Here is a 21,622-nt window from a genome sequence, read left to right as displayed (position 1 = left end):
GACAGTTATGCTTCTTTAGAATTATGTGAATGATAGTCAACATGATTATATTGTAATTGAAGCAGAAGCAAGTGCAGACTATTTTTTATTAAATGTAATCGAAAACAAATAAAAACTAACACTATAAACCTCAATGATAAATACTAAGCAAAACTACATGAAGACCAAAAACTTGACCAAAAACACACACTAATATGCACACGGCACACAAACTTAAATAGGTGTGTTAATTAGAAATAATGAAGAAAAGATGCAAGAGATTAGTGACGTGATGTGTCATGTATCGCCAGCTCATACTCTCGGGCCCCAAAGCAAGGCCCTTAAAACTTTGTGCTCCAGAAGTGCTGTATCATGGCTGACCTAGAGCTCTGACCCAGGTCCTAACATTGCTTGTATATGCCAATAAAGAATTTCACACTTCTGTAAAGTACATGTGGCAAGAATAAAGCACCTTCTTTTAAAACACAGACAAATCTGAATTAGAGAAATTCTGAATTGAATATTTTGACATATTTAGTACATTAGAATATACCTTGCACTCATAACAGTGTGTGATTGGCTGGTGATCTTCTGATGGGTCTGTAGTTTTAGTTTTCAGTAGGTAAACAAAAAAAAGGAATTTTGGCTTGTACAAGGTTGCGATCATAAATGGCAGCAGGACGCATTGAGCTCTGATTTAGCTCTCTGTATTTAATCAGCTTAAGTTCAGACCAGTGCTTAAAGCTCCATTTCTGAATCAGGAATGGTTTGGTCTTATGAAATGTGATTATCCAGCATTAGATCACAGTTCTTTATTGACCCTCCTTGAGTTTACTGGACATGGTGGCATTGATTAGTCTCAACATTACAGGAACTGCTTTCCATCTAAAGTAGGCCCATCACAGAATTTCAAACTTTTGTTTATTCCTGACACAATATGGTATTATTCAGATTTTGTGTGACAAATTAGGTGTAATACATTGTGATTTAGTATTGGCTAAAGGGTCAAATCTATATGCTTGAGTTGAAATGTCTCCATCACTGGAGTGGGTAAGCACATAGGCCTTCACCCTCTTCATACTGGGATCGATAGGGTATATAAGCCATGGTTCCTATACCATGTTTGACAGGAAGGGCTTTCATCAGCTTTATGTGCATGCAGAGTAATTAAATAAAAAATTTAAAGGTATGCGTCGCTGGTTCATTTCCAGCAAATTGATTTTTTTATTCTTATGTAAAAATGGAAACATGACCTGCAGTAAAATGTGTGTGCAACTTGTCTCAAGAAACTGTCCTTTATGTGCTGTTTCTGATCAGAATTGTACTTTAAGCTGTTCTTAATAATTGAATTAAAAAGGTTCTTTATTTTCCACAGTGTTACTCTGCTGGCTAGTTTTAGAGCAGACATATAATGAGGATAGTTTATTAGTTTGCTATGTTGAAAACAGATGTACAAAAAGGTGCACACTGTCAAATGACCTGTGTAAATGTTTCAAATATAACTAACAATTGCTGAGTCTGTGGCATACAATCTCTTGGATGAAAATCTGTGAAGTGTTTATTAATGTTAATTGAATGACTCCACTGTGCTTTATTTCTTTACTCTTACTTACTTACTTTACTCTTATTTCTTTAGTTCTTACATTGCTGTCAGCTCTGAGTTTGATCTGAGCTGTAAGAAACTCAGAGTGCACGCACACACACACACACACACACACACACACACACACACACACACACACACACACACACACACACACACACACACACACACACAAATGCAAGTACAAAATGTCTACATGCCAAATCAAGCCTGGCAGAGTTAGTCAAAGTACATTGGCCCATGAAGGTCATTTCATTGAAAGATTTCAGACTTTTACAAAGTTCTATATTTCATCAGAAAAAAATAAACACTGAAAATAATCTGGTTATTTTTTTTTTTAAGTCAGATAATTGAACAAATAACGTTTGAATTAAAATGATTATTGTTGCTAAAATAAAAAAAGGGAAATAACTCCAATAGATTTCCTATTATCAGATTTTCCTGAGCTGTCAGTTTCTGTGCTCATCATCAACTATCTCTCTCTCTTTACCAGTCATAGTACCAACATATAAAGTGCCCACCCAAACCTGCATTCTGCTACACTTTATTTTTCCCTGCTGTCTCTGTAGATATCTTCCCTCTCTCATTCTCCTCCTTCGACCAACAGTAGCCCAATTTACACCGGTACCCGTTTGGTTAACAATACCTGTGGCAGTCGTTGTTAACCCGGGCCTTGACCGATCCGGTATGAAATTCAGGTCTGTGATCTGCATAATTGATTTGGCACGTTTTATGCTGGATGCCCTTCCTACCGCAACCCTCCCTATTTATCCAGGCTTGGGACTGGCACTAAGAGTGTGCAACCTTAATAGCTAGGTTTGTCAGTTTCCATAAAAAAATCCTGCAGTTCCCCATTCGGGAACTCGAGCTGCGTCGCAACGCTTTGGGACACAGCGTCTCGTTCCCTCGAGGAACTAGGGTTACATACGTAACCTAGAGACGTAATTCACAGTGAGTGAAAAATCGTTACTGTCCACTTTAGACACAAAAGAATAAAGAAATCAAACAGACAAGAGATCGTGATCATCATACAGAGAAAAAGCGAGGTTTATTTGGTTTGAAGTAAATGATTAAAGATAGTTAACCAGTTTATTCTAATTATGGAATTTGCATTGTTACCACATTGAGAGGTTGTGAGACTACAGAAGGAAGTAACTAATAGAAAGTATTAATGTTTTTTTTTTAAATATCAAACTCATATATCTGGCACTTATATCCCAGACCACTGCTTGTCTGGTCTTTCTTCTTCTGGTGTGGGTTTTATCTAGTATGCTAACAGTGTCTGGTTTTTGACAGACTAGAGAATCAACTACACAGACAACACAGATGAGATAAAAACAAAACAAAAATATTTCCAGAATTTGTGTGTCGTTTAGAAAATATTATCCAGAGATCTCTAAACTGACAATTTACACACATTAGATTTGCTTTAGTGTTTATTGTCAGATGAAACTGTTCTAAATGTTAATTGCTCAAATAAAGTGTTCTGTCGGGAGTCAGTGAATGCTTCTGTGGGGTTTGACTCAGAATGCCTCATAATGCTTAGGTGAAATTATTCCAAACATTATTTATAAAACTGTTCTCTACAATTGGTTCAAAGCTGAATTTGTTGTTTGCGCTTTTTTCTGTTGGAAATCAGTCAGGTTGTGTGCGAAGTGACTTAAATATACAACAGTACTTAAAAACTTTTCTACAGCATGCAATATGTATCATGCATATACAGTAGGTTTGCTAACAAACTGACAGCAAAACTGTAGTGTCACATGAAAAGAAATGAAATGTATGATACATTTCATTTCAGTTATGCAAAAAACTGTATGTAAAACTGAAAAAGAGGATGTTAATATTTTAGTATTTTAAAATCATATTAACTATAATTTTCCTACAGTAATGTCAGACATTTTCGAGCTAGACTTGTTTTGTAGTTCCAGTGCAAAATCAAATAAGCAAATCTCATCCCCTGAATCAGTCCTCGATGGGTTACTTCATAAAACTTGGTTTATTTTATGCTGCTCCCTGACCATGTTAAAATGCCACAATCATTTGTCCATTTGACATACTGGGAGTTGAAAAGAAGCAGCCTGTGAATGACTTTTGTCTAGCTGCATACAGCTCATGCATACTGTATTTATTTACTTTTTATCTCCATAAATATTGGAAAATAAATTGAGCAGAGTAAAAAAAAAACACAGTGTGTAATATTTTTTTTTTCTCAAATAAAAATTTTATTTTTTTTCATAAGAGCATTTTATTAATTTGCTTTCAGTATTTTTTTGCTCTACACTACATATGAAAATTCATTTATCTAAAATCTTTTTAGATGTACTCTATTATAATGTAAAAAAAAAAATCTTCTTTCAGCTAATGGTTATAAATTTGAATAAATTATAGGGACATTTAGTTGATTATAGGATTGTGGTAAACCGAGCTGTTAGATAGCACCACCACATTAGAAAATGTTATCTCTGTGAGAAAATGTGATTTTCATGACTCCATAGCCATGCCAGGTTTCTTCCGGATGATTCTTCTAGATCTTTCATGCAGAAGTGCCTTGTGAATAAGTATCTGGTGTTTGATGTGAACTTCATTCTTACTTCAATGGCAGATGAATTGCAATTGATTTACATTAAAAATACTTTTAAATGAATTATATATCAATAAATATACTTTTAAATGAACCGCAACAGCAAACTGTGAGCTATAATGCCATTTGTTTGGTTTGCATGAGCTTGGAGTTGGGAGGTGTGAGAATGTTAGGACATCCCACTGTTTTCAGGAATATTCTGTTCTACTTTGAAAGAGACAGACTCATTGACTCCTCTCTCGACCTGTTTATCTTCGCTGTCCAGAAAATAGACGTTATCAGACTTCACGCTATGAAAGTGAAGGTGTTTCGTGGGTCATTTGAAGCCAGTGGGTGTTCGATCAAAACTGTAGATTTTATAGCAATCATGCTGTCTCACGAAACAGCAAACATGATGGAATAGATACCGAAATTCATCAAGGCAGGGGAAAAGTGCACTCTGTTTTCATCATCATCCCTTCTATATAGTTGTATGTTGATTGCAAAAGATGGTGCAATACATAATACTCCATGGGACTCCATCACACACAGCTACAGTTAAAACCGTGTAAATTTGAGTGTGCCAATTTGGCATCCACAGACACAGACTCTACCTTTGCACATTAAATCTAGTGAATAAATAGGTGATATAACATTTAAGTTACATAAATATAACAGATAAAATACTGCACTATGTTGCCATATGGAAGATATGGTTTATTTTGTTGCACTTTCCTGGTTGCAGAGAGACAGCTACGTTAAAATTTAGTTCACCATTGCTCAGTGTCTGCCGATGGCCCGATAGCAAAAGGTTATATTTAGGTGCAGAACAAAGCATTTTGATGTGAAGTATTCAGGATGAAAAATGCAATGTTAGATGTTGACTCTTCTCAGACAGTTGGAAAATGCCTTTACCAAAGGGTGAATTGTAGCAATCAATAACAGCTGTGAGGGTGCAGTAGCCAGATAACATCCTGGCTCTTGAAAAGCCTGCTTCAGAACAACCCTGGAGAAAATTCAGCATCTAAACCCAGCATTGCACAGTGTGAACTGACTGGGAGAAGACCTACAGAAGACCAGTGAAGCAGTGCTTCTCCAGCAATATCTTCCATAACCAAAAGGAAGTCAGAACAGCATAATGATAACTAGCTATTACATGTGCTTTGCTTAAAACAAATCATAGTCTATTAACCCCCTATAGTGAAGATTCATAAAGCAGGTCTGAACACAGCAATCATACTAAGCATGGGTCCAAACATCCAAACACAATTTAACCCTGAATTAATTCAACAGCAGGGAGTAAATTAGACCTGATATGTATTGAGTTTAAGTTTATGAAACTTGCATATCCCTGTTTTGGGCATTCGTCCACATTAAACTCTGATTTAAAACATAAGTATCGATACTAAAATGATACAAGACATATTTTGAATCATAAATCCTATAATAGGCATACTCAGTATACTAGTTTCCTATTGCTGCCATCATTTTTTTATTCTGAATGTATCCATTTTATCATGGAAAAAATGGATACGTTGCTATGTGGCAAATTTAACAGGTGTATAAAAGAGATTGTATTTGTATGACAGAGATTGTATTTTATCCAGCTCAAGGTCATGATAGTGACAGTGGGCTTTCCAGTCAATAGCGGAGACCCTTAACCCCTGTTCTGCCACTGTTTATTTTTCCATATTCCGACAAATGTGGGATGTTTGTTTACCATATGTTTAACATCCTTCCCTCCTCACCCTTAACATTGACTTTTGAGATTCTAACTTTTACAAGACAACTGAAAAATGTTGTGCCAACCTGGAATGAAATTGGTTAACTCCTTTTTCTGTTGCAAGCATCAAACTGCAAGTATAAAGCAAACGAGAACCAGTTTCTTACTTATATTTTATTTCTGACAGTACATGGCCTTCCCAACTGGTACTATTTTCATCTGATACAGCAGTTCCAGTTCCTCATTGGATGTGGGGGGTTGGGGGTACAGCACGTGTGGTTGATTCCTTTCAGTGCGAAAGAGTGTGTAATGTGTGATGAAAGCCTAAGGGGATCACAGACGCTGCACCTCATGATGGAAACCCAGTTTGGTAGAAAAAAAAGAGCACACATAGATTGAATATAGGCATCGACGATCTTCTGCTTCTGGGCATGAAAGACAAAGAAATGAATGTTAGGCAGAGACAGACAGTCTGTAACCTATCTTACATGAATTCAAATGTGAGTGTGAGTATAAGTGTGTGTGTACACTACTGGTAAAAACCAGTAAATTCATTAAAAAATATCATGATTATAGCAGAAAATCTGATAATCACTGTGATGTGTTGAGTACTTTATATAAGTTGAATATTGGCCCATGCCTGCTCATATAAAAGCATCATTATAGTGTCTCATGAGCCGGTCAGTAATGGGCATTGAATGAGGCATAGAGCTTTAGGATAATCTCATGCTTTTTTAATTATGTGTTTTCCAATTAAGTTTATTGTCCTGATGTTAAGTGTTGTCAAAAATCTGTGAATCTGCAATGTTCTTACAAAATACAGGTCAAATGTTTGCGACACCAAGAATTAGGGATGCATGTTAATAAATAAAATGACAATCACATTTATTTTACCTCAATAATTGGGCCGGATTTTATCACAAATTTTATCATCTAGTGTTTACACTAGATATATTTCTAAATTCAATTAAAATGAAATCAATAGACAACAGGATTTTGGCAGTTACTGTGATTAAGTAATCTACTATTGACCCTACTGATACTTTGATAATCATTTAATGCATTTTAAGCAACATTGAAAGTGTTTGAATGTAATGAGCTGATATACATATAACACACTATACAATACAAACTTGCTGTTGTAATTTACTTTGGTAATTGGATGCAAATTCGTGTGTTGAAAATCTTGTTAGTAAACAAAATCATCTCGAATCTATAGCATTTACATAATTTTTAGTTTAAAGACAAGGGAGAGCCTATATTATGAGCTGTGCAATCTAGAATTGTATGCTTGCAGTGGCAAATGCAAATACTTTGGCTTATGAATGTTTGGGTGATTCTTCAGCAATGTGCAGTGATCAGTTAAAAACATAACAGTGCATTTTAACATAATCCTATTACAAATAGATTTTGTACTATCTACATGGCTGACATTTTCACTGTTCAGCTGTTGCTGAAAGTATTTGAAAGCACGTTCAGTGACTGTGGCAGCAGAGCAAAAAAACAAAACATAGGTACAGGAATTCTCATTTTCACACAGCTAAGTAAATGCTTTAGAAAAATATACTGTGAGAAATAATGCACTTGGTTATAAGCGTAAGTATGTTGCCATATATTTCACATATATTGGCAGACATAGTAAGAAAATGTATTCTTAATCATAACCAATGATTACATTGATAAATTGTGCTATATTTCCTTAACTATACTATATAAAATATTTAAATATATTATAAAATACATATTGAAACATATTGCTTTTCCATTCAGGTTAGGAGACACGTAGTAACTTTCTTTTGAAATGTTCTGAGACGATGTGTTTTTGGGTCTTATAACTGCCTCTGCTCTGAAAGGTCTCAGACCAATTTGCCATCAGTGCAATTTGCATTTGATGGCAACCCAACCGCATCGGGTCTAATTTTACCAGATTCTCTGAGAGAAATGACATGTCAGACAATCTTCAACTCACTCCCAGTGTTTTACTAAATAATGCTGTGGACCCTGCAGGAAGCGTTGTTCACTGACAACTCTCCATATAACTATTTCACTGAAGCATTTTCTTTCTCCATGTCCAGTTCACACTTTTGACCCGAGTGTAATGGAGCTTCTGTCTAGACTGTCAGCATGAATAAACCTGCATTAGCAGCAGGATTAATATTCAATATCTATTCTATATTTATCATTTTAAAGGAGTGTCAGATAAGCAGCGTAATGAGTTTAATAGAGGCCATGTTCCAAATGGAAAAGAGACCAAATGCACAGAGAAAGATAGACAGAAAGATAGAAAAATAGTTTTTACATGTATAATTTGATGTACAAAATTCAACAATTAAACAAAGATAAAGTAAAAGACGTGACCAAATTTTATGCTATATGTTCTCTACAGTGCTGAATACAGATTGAAATCTCTCTCTCTCTCTCTCTCTCTCTCTCTCTCTCTCTCTCTCTCTCTCTCTCTCTCTCTCTCTATCTCTCTTACACACATACAAATATTCTCAGTCATGTTAATTATCCTTCATGACACACAATGTTTTCAGCATGTTATCTATGTCCATGAACAGTAAACAACTTTGCACAGGATTCACTGAGTGATTTCTTGGCTGTCAGAGGTAATGGGCACTTTTCAGTACGCTCTATCTGTGAAAAAGGGCACGAGATGGAGACTCTCTGATGTGAAATCAGATGTGACACAGAAAGCCAGAAATGTCAATGCAGCTGCAGTATGTGTCAGTTTATGTGTGCAACACTAAGGACACTTCTGACAAATACCCATCCACTGAAGACAGGTCAGATGTATATTTCTGTCCCGAAGGACGACTCCACATACACCTCTGAAAACAAAATGAGAAAAACAAGTTTATTTTGAGCCTTTCACTCTGTTAGTTTATCATAAATAAATGTAAGGCCCAAGAAATATATATATACAGTACAGACCAAAAGTTTGGACACACCTTCTCATTCAAAGAGTTTTCTTTATTTTCATGACTATGAAAATTGTAGATTCACACTGAAGGCATCAAAACTATGAATTAACCAAAAAAAGTGTGAAACAACTGAAAAATGTCATATTCTAGGTTCTTCAAAGTTGCCACCTTTTGCTTTGATTACTGCTTTGCACACTCTTGGCATTCTCTTAATGAGCTTCAAGAGGTAGTCACCTGAAATGGTCTTCCAACAGTCTTGAAGGAGTTCCCCGAGAGATGCTTGGCACTTGTTGGCCCTTTTGCCTTTCAAAAACTCTTTGAATGAGAAGGTGTGTGTGTGTGTGTGTGTGTGTGTGTGTGTGTGTGTGTGTGTGTGTGTGTGTGTGTGTGTGTGAAGTTTAAAGGACAATTTTAAATGAGTTTAAAAGTTATTTTGGTTATTTAATTATAACATTAGAGAAAACGGTTTAGGGAAAGCCATGAAGAGCACCGGAAACAGCCGAAGTCGCGCGGGAAGGATGGTGAGCTTTGTGACTCGCACAACTGAATATGAACACGCGCAGAAATTGGTAAAGCCATTCATTCAAGGTTTACCGTGACTAAAGAGTTACGGGAGGACGAGGACATTGTGAACCGGAAAGCATGTCAAAGGTCAAATCAGTAAGACTAGTAAGACTGTTTGAACTGTTAGACTTTTTGGTAATTTATATAATCATGTTGGTGTATTTGAAGTGTACAGATTGTGTATATTAATGCTCACAATGAAATTTGTTTGTAATTACGTATATCTTTCTGTTTTTCTTTAAAGGTTATCAACCTAAGTTAAGCTAGGCTAAACGAAGCTGGATAGAATTAAGATAAGCTAAGCTAAGCTAAACTTCGGTGCTAAGTGAAGCTTTGTTGGACAACTTAAGTGATTGACTCAAGTTCATCCTCTAGTGTTGTTTAAAGTTGTTGAAGTTCATCTGTTGGAAAACTGGCTATAAATGGAGTTTACAAGCAACACATGATAAGTCAATCAAGAATGCAATGAGGTATTGAAGTCTGAAAGTACAGCAATGTTTGAGTTGACTCCTGTGTCTGTGGTTGACCGAGTAATTTTTTCGAGTTAGAGGCAGAATTGACATGCAAAATCCAAGATAATGTTACAGTTTATTACCACTTGACAGTTACATCTAGTAATCTACAATAACACCAGCGGTCTTCACATCCGTGGAAGTGTTGAATAGATAAGCACAGACGGTGTGAAAGCAACAGTTAAATTGTTGTTATTGGAGAGTTAATAGACGAATTTAAAGATGGCTGAAGAAGCAGTGGGGAACCCAATTGAGCAGCTTAAGAAGGAAAGGACTTCTGCTAAAATCAGTTTTTCTAGACAGGTTAACTTCCTGAGGAGGGAAGCTAATAGACTAGTGGAAGAAGAGCTCAGGGAAGAGTTCAAGAAACTTTCACTTGCTGCAAGGAAGGTCTTTGAGACTAATGATGACTACAGAGCTGGACTTCTTGCTGACATGGAGGCTGACGAGAGCAAAGATGAGGAAGCAGTACTTTCAGTGCAACAGAACTTTGACATTGGAAAGACAGCAAGTGAGTGCGATCTTAAGTTCAATGAAGTTAAATGAGTTGTTCAAGAAAATCTTTGGTTAAGATATGGACTGCATGAACTGACTGGTACAGACTCTGCAGCGGAAAAAACCTGCGATCAAATTGCAAGCATAACTGTTGATGGCAGAGAGTGTGAAAACTATGAAGTGCAGTTGGACTGTCTCACAAAACTTGTTAAACAGGCCATAGGAAAGGATTTGGAGGAAGGTTTAAGGGGTCTAAAAGAAAATAGCAACGACCTTGAACTGAGGAAAGTGGAGTTTGCTAGAGCATGGAGAGCCACTGAAGATGCATCAGCCGCACACCCCAGCATAAGAACGCTGTCAAGCGAAACGCCATTATCAGCTCAAACCGTGCCAGTTGTGAGATTCAGATCAGTGAGTTTGCCAGTGTTTGATGGAAGTAAAATAAACTTTTATTGTTGGAGGAAGGATTGGGAAAGCCTTAAACGACAAGAAGATCCTTCTGGATCTGTAGAAGTCAAAAGGATCCAACTGCTAGTAGTATAGATGGCAGGATTGGAAAAGATCTCCGATTGTCCTCCCACAACACTGCTGAAGACATTTTCAGAGTGCTCACAAACCAATATGGAAGTAAGTTTGCGATTACTATGGAGGTTGTGAAAGAATTAGAGAGAATTTCTGTCATGAGAGGGAGCCAGCCACATAAAGAGATTGAGCTCGTTTAAGCAGTGGAGAAGGCTTTAGTGGAACTCACTGATCTTGGAGACACTGGTGCCATAAAAAATCCTCTTGTGATTAAATCAATTGAGAGTAAACTTCCCGAGTTCATGAAAAGGGATTGGTTTGTTTTGGTGACGGCTCCTGATGGTGATGTCACGTCAGAAAACCACTTTGACAAACTTCTCTAGTTCTTGTGGAAGAAGGAGGGCATCCTTGAGAGAAATGAGCAAATTAGAGTCACGGGGAAAGGCAAGAAAGAAAGGCAGAGAAAAGTCATGCATTTACTAAATTGACGAAGATAGAATAATCTCGAAGTGTGTGTATCTGAGAGGCACCAAGGAAAAATCTTCTTCTGTAAAAGGTTCAAGGAACTGAAGTTAGCAGAAAAGAAGGTAATCCTAAGAAAATTTGATTGTGCAAGAGGTGCTTGGAACATCATGATGATGACAGCAAGTGCAGAAGCGCATTTCTGTGCAGGAGTAAGGAGTGTAAGAAAGGGAACCTCATTATCTTATCTGTCCCAGAGGGCAAATCAAGTTGGAGCATGAAGGTAGAGTTACCATTAGAGAAGGTAAGGGAAGTAGATTAACCATGGAGCAAGAGAAATTCCTTTCTGAACTTCCTATAGAGATGGTGGAAAAGTGTATGAAGGCGCTTACCAATGGGACCAGGATGGAAAGATCTAAAGAAGGGAAGTTAGGATTATTGGAGGAGAATGGACTTCATGAGCTCCCAGTTATTATGATGCTCAAAGAGGTGACAACCAATGCAGGACAAAAAATTGGAGCCCTAATTGATCTAGTATCAGATACAAATTGCATAACTCATGAAGCAGCCAACAGGCTTGGATTGAGATGGGAAGAAGTCAATGTGGTTGTTCATGGAGTGGGAAAAATGGCTATCTGTGTAAGAACTAAAGTTTTCAGGAATGAGGAGGTCCTCGAAGGGGATGATCCAATGGTTATCTCCAAAGCCTCTAAAAAAATAAAATGAATTGCGCTGATGCAAGAAGCGCACTCGCAAGTAGCAGAGAGTTTCTTCAGTGGTGTCGCTGGGACAGCATTAGAGCCGCATGTGAGCCAAAATGCAGTGGCTGCCAGTGCGGGAACTGCCAACCGGGAGCAAAAGAGATGACTTTAGCTGAGGAGAAAGAGTTGGAGATTATAAAGAATGGTCTTAATCAAGTGCAATCGGATTCTCACAGTGATCAACCTCATTGGGACGCGAAGTACCCATGGATTCAAGACACTGCTTCGCTTCCGTATAATCGAAGCAAAGTGAAATCTACTTTCCTGAAAACAGAAAAACAACTTGGAAGAGTGCCTGAGTGGAAAAACATCTAGACTGTTCAAGTGCATGAAATGGTCAAGAGAAGTGCTGCGGTAAAACTTACAAAAGAAGTGCTTGACAATTAGACAGGTCCAGTCTAATCCACATTCAGTCACGATGCCTGTCCGTCTCGTGTGGAATAGCAGCCAGAAATTTAAGGTGCTGAGCATGAATGATCTCCTGCTGAAGGGACCTGATGTGCTGAATCCTATCAGAGCTCTTCTCCTCAGATTTCAGAAAGGAGTTTATGGAGTGTTGGAAGATATCAAAAAGATATACAACTCTGTATGGCTAGTTGGGATGGTGAAGGGCCTCAAAGAAATCCTGAAAGCTGGGGTTTCTCATTAAAAGCATGAGTCAAACAGAAGGTTGCGATTCTTGTTAGAAAAGCATTTCAGGAATCTGGAAGTGGATGTCTAGCAAGGCACACATGGGACACGGCACTTTCAGAAGGCATCCGGGGAGAAGCCATCGAATTGTTGGAGGATGATGTGTGATTTTGGTGGTGAACAAGCCAAGGAGTTGAAGTTTGGTTAGTTGAATCTAAAGCGAAAGTGACACCAATTGAGCTGAAGGGGGATCCGGTAAAGGCTGAAGTCTGCGGTGCAGTTTTTGCAATATGTTTCAGAAAATACTCTGAAAAGCATGGGTGGATCGAAGTAGAGAGATGTTCCACTTTGTGGATAGCCGGTGCTGCGTGCTATCCAGCGTGATAGCTATGGATATCAAACATTTTTCACGAACAGGATCAGAGAGATTCAAAAGACAGGAATGATCGGTGATTGGTGGTGGATTCCAGGGAATCTGAACATCGCAGATATCATCACAGGAGGGGCAAGCTCTAAACACCTTAATAAAGACTCCATGTGGCAGAATGGGCCGGAATTCCTTAAGAGGCCAGTAGACAAATGGCCAAAGAGATCAGCAGTTAAAATTGCTGATAAAGCTAGAGAAAAATTTAACAAGCTCCAAAGGAAAGTCTTCTCGGTGGCAGTGACTAGGGGGCAGATGGAGAAAATTACTAAGGAGAAGAAAGTGTTAAGATCCGAGTAATTGTTTCGACTGAAAAGGCTGAGCAGATCACTACTCACTAAATCACTAAAAGAATAATCACTAAAAGATTTTAGAAGTCTGTCAAGGTTGACAAGAGTTATTGGCTGGGTGTGGCGCAGTGTGAGGTAATGGCTGAAAGTAAGAGACAAAAATTTAGTGTGCAGGGAAAAGGATGGTATCAGTGAACATGTGCTGACTGTGAAAGAGAGAGAGAGGGCACTTTGAAGGCACTTTTCTTGGCAGCTCTGGTTGTATTTAAAGAAGAAAATACTGGACTTCTTGTGTGTAGTTGAAGGTATGAGGCTTTTGGAAAGGAGAATCTCACTGTTCCATTGTAACCCATGAAAGCACAAGTATCGTTACTACTGGCTCATGAGGCATATAATGCAAACCATGAGGAGATTGCTGGGACTCTTCTGAGGATGAGAAGGGAAGCGTGGCTGGTAAAGAGCCGGAGAGTGGCCAAAAGAGTGGTGGAAAGTTGTGTTATTTGCAGGAAAGCAAGGGCAAAGAGGTGCAAGCAGATTGAGTGATCTTCCACCTGAAAGTATTGGACCGGCTGTACCTTTTAAATTTGTGACAGTAGATCTGTTTGGTCCTTATGAGGTGAAGGATGAAGTGAAGAAGAGAACATGACTAAAGGTTTGGGGGATTGTGTATTGCTGTATGGCTTCAAGGGCTATTCACACAGATGTTTTGAGTGATCAATCAACGGAGAGCTTTTTGTTGTCTTATAAAAGGTTCATTGCCTTGAGGCGACATCCCAAGAAAGTGTGGTCAGATCCTGGTTCAAACTTTGTGGGAGTGCAGTTAGCCATGAAAGATCTCTATGGGTTTCTGGAAAAACTAGAGAAACCAAATCTTGAAGGCGGAGCTGGCAAACATGTGACAGAGTGGTCCTGAAAGTTTTATTCAGCGAATTCACCGTCTAGGAATGGGGAGGCTGAGGCTGAGGCTGCTGTTCGTGTTGTAAAGAAAGCTCTTCTTAATTTAGGGGCGAAGGCATCTTCACACTGGGTGAATTTCAGACTTTCCTGTACATGGTGGCAAACTTGGCGAATGAGAGACCCATAGATGCACAAACACAAAGTCGTAAAAATTGCTTACAGTACATTACACCGAACTCTCTTTTGTTGGGACGAGCAAGTTCAAGAGGAGATCTAGGTGATTTTGATTTTGCAGGATACCCATACAAAAGTTCAAGGGTTGTCTAAGGAGAAATAAATAAACTCTGGGAAAAGTAGAGCCAGCTAGCAGGGCCAAACCTGTTTATACGGAGTAAGTGGCATACAAAACAAAGGAATGTCGCCGTAGGAGATATTGTCTAGGTCGCAGACCAAATGCACTCAGGAGTCAATATAAGTTAGGAAGTGTCATTAGAGCAAATGCTGATTCTAAAGGTGTTGTAAGAGATGTTGATGTTAGAATATTTCCAAGTCCTCATGTTTTTTTTTTCGGGCCTTGAGAAGACGAACATAAGAGAGACTGTTCAAAGTGAAAGCCCTAAATCTTATCGGTTGTTCTTCACAGAGATGTCCGCCAGTTGGTTGTATTGAGTCCAGTGAAGGAACAATCCAATCAGGAAGTGTGACATTTCGGATGTAAGATCCAAGGATGTCAAGTGGGAGGTGTTAAGTTAAAAGGACAATTTTAAGTGAGTTTAAAAATTATTTTAGTTGCCTGAAAAGAAAACGGCAATCCTGAATGCCGAACCAATAACAGAGGAAACGGTTTTACGGAAAGCCATGAAGAGCACCGGAAACAGCCAAAGTAGCGCCGGAAGCAAAGTGAGCTTGTGACTAGCGCCACTGAATATGAACACGCGCAAAAAAAAAGGTAAAGCCATTCATTCAAGGGATTACCGTGACTAAAGAGTTACGGGAGGACGAGGACATCGTGAACCGGAAAGCATGTCAATGATCGGTCAATTTAGGATGCTAATGGTAGGATGGAGGTGCTTTGGAAAATGTTTGATGCAACTTGTGTGATAGTAAGACTGTTTGAACTGTTAGACTGTTTGGTAATTCATATAATCATGTTGGTGTATTTAAAGTGTACAGATTGTGTATATTTGCATTAATGTACAGGATGAAATTTGTTTGTAATTACGTATGTCTTTCTGTTTTTCTTAAAAGGTTATCAACCTAAGCTAAGCTAGGCTAAATGAAGCTTGAAAGAATTAAGCTAAGCTAAGCTAAACTTCAGTGCTAACTTAATTTCATCCTCTAGCGTTGTTTAAAGTGATTGAAGTTCATCTGTTGGAAAACTGGCTGTAAATGGAATTTAAAAGCAACACATGATAAGTCAATCAAGAATGCAATGAGTTATTAAAGTCTGAAAGTAAAGCAATGTTTGAGTTGACTCCTGTGTCTGTGGTCGACTTAGTCCTTTTTTTCGAGTTAGAGGCAGAATTGACATGCAAAATCCAAGATAGCTTGTTTTACTTTTTAAAATGCTACAAATATAAGACATATTCTGTAGCCTTTGAGATAAAAAAAAAAAGCAGACTTTTAATTGCTAAAAAAGCAGCTCCTACTTTTTTATGTTTAGGACTGTCACAGTGGTAACTGGAACTGTGCCTGTTTCATTGCCTATGAAAGCAGCCTATTAAAAGATCACTGCTACATCACACTCATCCTCTTCCCTCATTCATGGATTCAAAGATTTTGGGTGTAGTGTGTTAATCTTTTTTTTTCCTGCTAATATTGTTAAATATGATGTATCATTAGAGGTTTCATTAACACATGCGAACAGTAATGTAGTGCTTGGCTTTATTACTATTCATACAGTGGTTGTGAGTATAGACATGACAAATGCATTTCCACATTCAAATTGTAATAGGCATTTTTGTGACTGACATACCCTTTGCCTAATGTTAGTACTGGCACATGGTGTATCCACAAGGTGCATGCAAATCACTATAGTGCCCCTGCTCTGCCAGGAGCTGTGCACACTCCCTTATCAGAACGTTGAGCTGCTGTGAGGACAACAGCAGGTGATGAGCCAGACAATGCTCCTGATCTCATACAGTATGTGGAAGCACTAGGACTAAAAGTCACTCATGAAGAGATTCACTTGACTCCTGTGCAGACTGTTCAGTATAATGAGGCCCAAAAGACAAAATAGTATTGTTTTCTAAATGTTTCAGGCCAGGGTGTGTTGGTACATAACTGACTAAATCTATAGCAGCAAGACTTTTTTAAATACTGCAGCTATAGATGACACTGCATAGTGTTCTACAGACTGTGTAACCAGTGTATAACTAAAACCACTCTGGCCAAACAGGACATGGTTCAGTATGTTGGTAAGCTACACTATATAGACTATATAGACATTATTTGGTTCTTAACCATAACATTCTATGTGCTTTTTGAACATCCCATTCCACATGTACTCCCCATTTGCAGTTATAGTACCTTTCACACTTCTGGGAAGATATTTCACTAGATTTGCTTACTCAGACATAAGGGCATTAGTTAAGTCAAGTAAAAATGTAGGGTAAGGAAGCCTAGGGTGCAGTCAACTTTTCTATTCATCCCAAAGATTTTCAGTAGGATTGAGGTCAAAGTTCTATAGCAGGCCATGTACAAACCTGATTCCAAAAAAGTTGGGACACTGTACAAAATGTGAATAAAACAGAATGCAATGATGTGGAAGTTTCAAGTTTCATTGTTTTATTCAGAATTCAACATAGATGACATATCAAATGTTTACACTGAGAAAATGTGTATCATTTTAAGGGAAAAATAAGTTTATTTTAAATTTGATAGCATAAACACAAAATAGATTTGCATAACTGTCTTAGGTCTTCTTTGTCGCATCTTCCTCTTTATGATGCGCCACATGTTTTCTATGGGTGAAAGATCTGGACTGCAGGCTGGCCATTTCAGTACCCGGATCCTTCTTCTAAGCAGCCATGATGTTGTAATTGATGCAGTATGTGGTCTGGCATTGTCATGTTGGAAAATGCAAGGTCTTCCCTGAAAGAGATGACGTCTGGATGGAAGCATATGTTGTTCTAGAACTTGGATACACCTTTCAGCATTGATGGTGCCTTTCCAGATGTGTAAGCTGCCCATGCCACAATCACTCATGCAACTCCATACCATCAGAGATGGAGGCTTCTGAACTGAGTGCTGATAACAATTTGGGTTGTCCTTATCCTCTTTAGTCCGGATGACATGGCGTCCCAGTTTTCCAAAAAGAACTTCACATTTTGATTCGAACAGAACAGTTGTCCAGAACAGTTTTCCACTTTTTTTTCCACAATTGACCTAATAAGGTCCTCCAGCTGTTCCTTATATGTACATTTAACTTTTTATTGCTACCTGTCCCAACCTTTTTGGAATGTGTAGCTCTAATGAAATCAAAAATAAGCCAATATTTGACATGACAATTCAAAATGTCTTACTTTCAACATTTGATATGTTATCTATATTCTATTGTGAATAAAATATAAGTTTATGAGATTTGTAAATTATTGCATTTTTATACACAATTCGTACAGTGTCCCAACTTTTTTGGAATCGCGTTTGTAATATTTGTAAACCATATCTTCATGGAGATGACTTTGTGCACATGGGCATTGTCATGGAACAGGTTTAGGTCTCCTAGTTCAAGTGAAGGGAACATTGAATGCTACCACATCCAAAGACATTCTATATTGCAGTTTGGGGGACAAAAAACATATGGCTGGAACGGACCAGTATCCTAATACTTTTACTACTGTACTGTATATGACTAAACCTGGTATTCCACATGAACAGGCTATTCAAATAATGCAAACATTTGTTAATATGATGTGAAAAACTGGACCTGAATTGCTGTGCATTTTTTTATTGTGTTCTGGTGCAGAGCCAGATATAAATGTTTTTTTTTTTTTTATCTACCCAAAAATAAATTCATGACAACATTGTTGACACACAAGTGACTGGTTGACAGTTTGCCCCTGGGAGTGAATAAACTGGTCAAAACTATACAAATGTCAAAATAAAAAGGTACAGAAAAACTGATCTTTGTACAATTCTTTAACCAGAAGACAAGACAGAAATAAAGTATCTTACATAAGATAGTCAATATTGGGCACACCCAAATAAATAATACATTTATCAGACTGTGGTCTTACATGCATCAACTTGAAACAAAGGTAAGGCGAAGTGTCATGACTAAGGGTGCATCAACTAATCGATAATAATCAATTATGAAATTTGATGTCAACGATTGCAGTTATGGATTAGTTGTGCTGCTCGAGTTACAGTTTAGCGTGACAGTAAGATAACACAGCCGCTATCGGAGAGTACAGGGTCAACCAGCTGCAGGAAAAATTGTACGTCCCAAGTTACGAATGAAAGCGAAACATCAGCACGGTAAGCATAAACTGTATAGTCCTAATCATGTGAAAATGGTACAGTGCTATTGTGTAAACTGTTTGTTTGTAACTTCGGGACAGTCGCACTGGATCTGTTCTGTCGTGACAGTCGCACTGGATCTGTTCTGTCGAGCATTAGGTTGCACAATCACCTCGCTCGCAACATAGTGCTGGATTCAATTAAAACGATGCTAAATTTGAACACTAAATTTAAAAGCAGCAAATAGCAGCGACAGCTTTTTTTTTTTTTTTTTTTTATCAACCCTGTTAGCTTGCTGTGTTTCGGTCCATTCTTTGTATCCACAAATTATTGTCCATAGAGCCTCACTCTAACCCACTGTACAATACTTGTGTACATTTTTTCCAGACATTTTATACAACATCTGTTCGTCTTTTCTCATTTGTGTCACTGATAATTAGTTGTAAGTTATACACGGTGAGTATAGATATAAAAGTAGAGATGACCAGACAGCACAGTCAGTATTAACTTTCTCATTTGGGTTATATGATCCAACTGTCTGAAAGCTCACTCTCCCAGAAAGGCTTTTTTTATTCTGTTTGGAATGGCTCATAAACCAGGCTCAATAATGATTAAGAGTCTTAATATTAGTAAAAAGCTCAGGGCTAACACTGTGCACTCATTTTAACTTATTACCTTTTAGTCTTTAACACAGCGCTCAATGCCCTTCCTCATTTTACAGCTTCCTAAGTCAGAAAATCTGACCAGACTCGGTATTTTCAGATGAAGTATGAGTCAGAATCCCAAAGTCCTTAAAATCCCCCAAAGAACTGAAATGGCCAAAAAAATTAGGAATGTTTCTGTCATCCTTAAAAATCTGACATCTTTCAGAATGGAGGGAGTGCAGAGATGTGGGATGGATGAGTAATGGAATTAAAAACATGAGGGTTTTTTGTTTAAAAATGAGTAGAGTGAGTGTAATCAGCATTTTGTGTAAGCTTTAGCCGGACCTGACTTCTTTAGAGCTGCACGATCTGAGAGGGGATTGGGGTCACAGACGAACAAATCATACTTTTCAGCACTTTTGCCATTAATGCCTCTAGTGTGACTCATTCTGGATATGAGAGAACAGAGCTTCGCTGGCACACACACACACACACACACACACACACACACACACACACACACACACACACACACACACAAGTACAACTTTTTGTCATCTACATTACTGATTATCAATAGATACCTAGTTGCCCAAAATTGTAGTGATTACCATAAGCTGTCTACATTAAATCTAGTGTTGGCAATACCATTTGTTCAACAGAATAACTGGGGAAGCTATTATACACTGGGCTAATATGAAGCCCGATTTCCCAGCAAGCAAAAGTTAGATAAGCTGTTATGATGATATAATCAAGTTCACAAATGCCTAATCAAATGTAACCTATTGCAAATAAATGAGCACCTAATTGTGGACTCTTAATATCAAGCTTTAATAAGCCTTTAAGGCAAATGTGGAGGAGTTTAAAGCGGCAGTTTAATGGGTTCTTTCCCACTAATGTACACACATAATCAGGCATCAAAGGTATCAAAGGCATGCATCTTTTTAATAACACAGCAGACCATAAAGTAATTTAGTTATTCCTCATTGGTCATGATTCAATGTGTGGAGGCAGCATTAGCACCACAGACCACTCCTACTGTTCCTTTGTTTCTATCTTTCTGTCCCTTGTATTGCCTCTATTTACACACCTTCCATGTCTAATATTCCCCAAACCAAACTTTTTGTTTATCCCCACACATTCTGTTTTTCCTATGCTTCGTCCCTCTACCACATTTTCACCAGCCTCTAGGCTTCTTTCCCACTTTCTTCATTTTTTCTCAATACATTTCTATGGCATTGTCTTTTTCTTCCAAATATGGCTTTTGCTCCCTCAGACTACAGACAAATTAAGGAGACTTGAGACAAACCCTCATGGTGTAGTTTGATTTTCTGATGCTAGGATTGTTTCAGTCTTGTAGCGTGTGTGATCAACATCTAATGAGAGTTACGTTATTAGATGCCAAATAATATAAGAAAATAAGAAGAAATATTCCGGCATGCCATCCTCGAATGGTTGTTAGTAACAGTAAAAAAAAAAAAAGACTCCTAGTGACACACGGTGTAAAAATAGCTATGTTTTTTCACACTATACTTCCAGTTGTTTTTGTAGACATGATCCACACACCCCGAAATCTTCACAACAAGGTTTTCCAAATTTTTTACCTATTTATCCTTTGTTTTGTTTCCTTCCAAAAAAAAAAAAAAAGGTGACAAAACAACCATTACAGTTTCTCACTGTCCAGTGTGGAAAAAGTCATCTGATAGACAGCTTTTATTTTCAGGATTTGAGGATCAAGCTTATGTTGATCTCTAAAGTTGAAAAGATTATACAGTGCACAAACCTTATTGGCGAATAAATGTATTGTGCGTACATTGATAGGTTCCATGAAGACAGATTGGAATTAATTCAAACTATGTAATGTAAGTGGCATGGCGATTCTGAGACTTTGACATTATGTATGGTTCACTAGCAATAACAAACCTCTTTTACTTATTGCCCTTCTAATCTTCCAGACAGTTTTTTGCACACTTAGTGTGAAATGTATCATTGCAACCAGCTGATGAACTGATTAGGTTTTAGATGAGATCCAAAATGGAGTCAAGGTCACATCAAGATCAAGTGCCTGTTGTATTTTTTCAATAGATTTCTTTATGTTTCAAAAATATTTCGAAAGGAATTTCTGGCATTCAAGAGTAGACTTGATTTCCCTTGATGACACCATTGGC

The 21,622-nt window shown here is 37.8% G+C and overlaps 1 protein-coding gene across 3 annotated transcripts in view; it reads left to right on the top strand.

Annotated features, from left to right (window-relative positions):
- The window catches only part of LOC310737645 (leucine-rich repeat and fibronectin type-III domain-containing protein 2-like), a 133,727-nt gene that overhangs the window by 54,093 nt on the left and 58,012 nt on the right, over positions 1-21,622 (top strand). The window lies entirely within an intron of this gene.

The sequence above is a fragment of the Silurus aristotelis genome, assembly GCF_946808225.1.
Source record: "Silurus aristotelis genome assembly, chromosome: 15".
NCBI classification, from domain to species: domain Eukaryota; kingdom Metazoa; phylum Chordata; class Actinopteri; order Siluriformes; family Siluridae; genus Silurus; species Silurus aristotelis.
The sequence above is the reverse complement of the archived record's forward strand: the minus strand, read 5'-3'. Positions and strand labels throughout refer to the sequence as shown.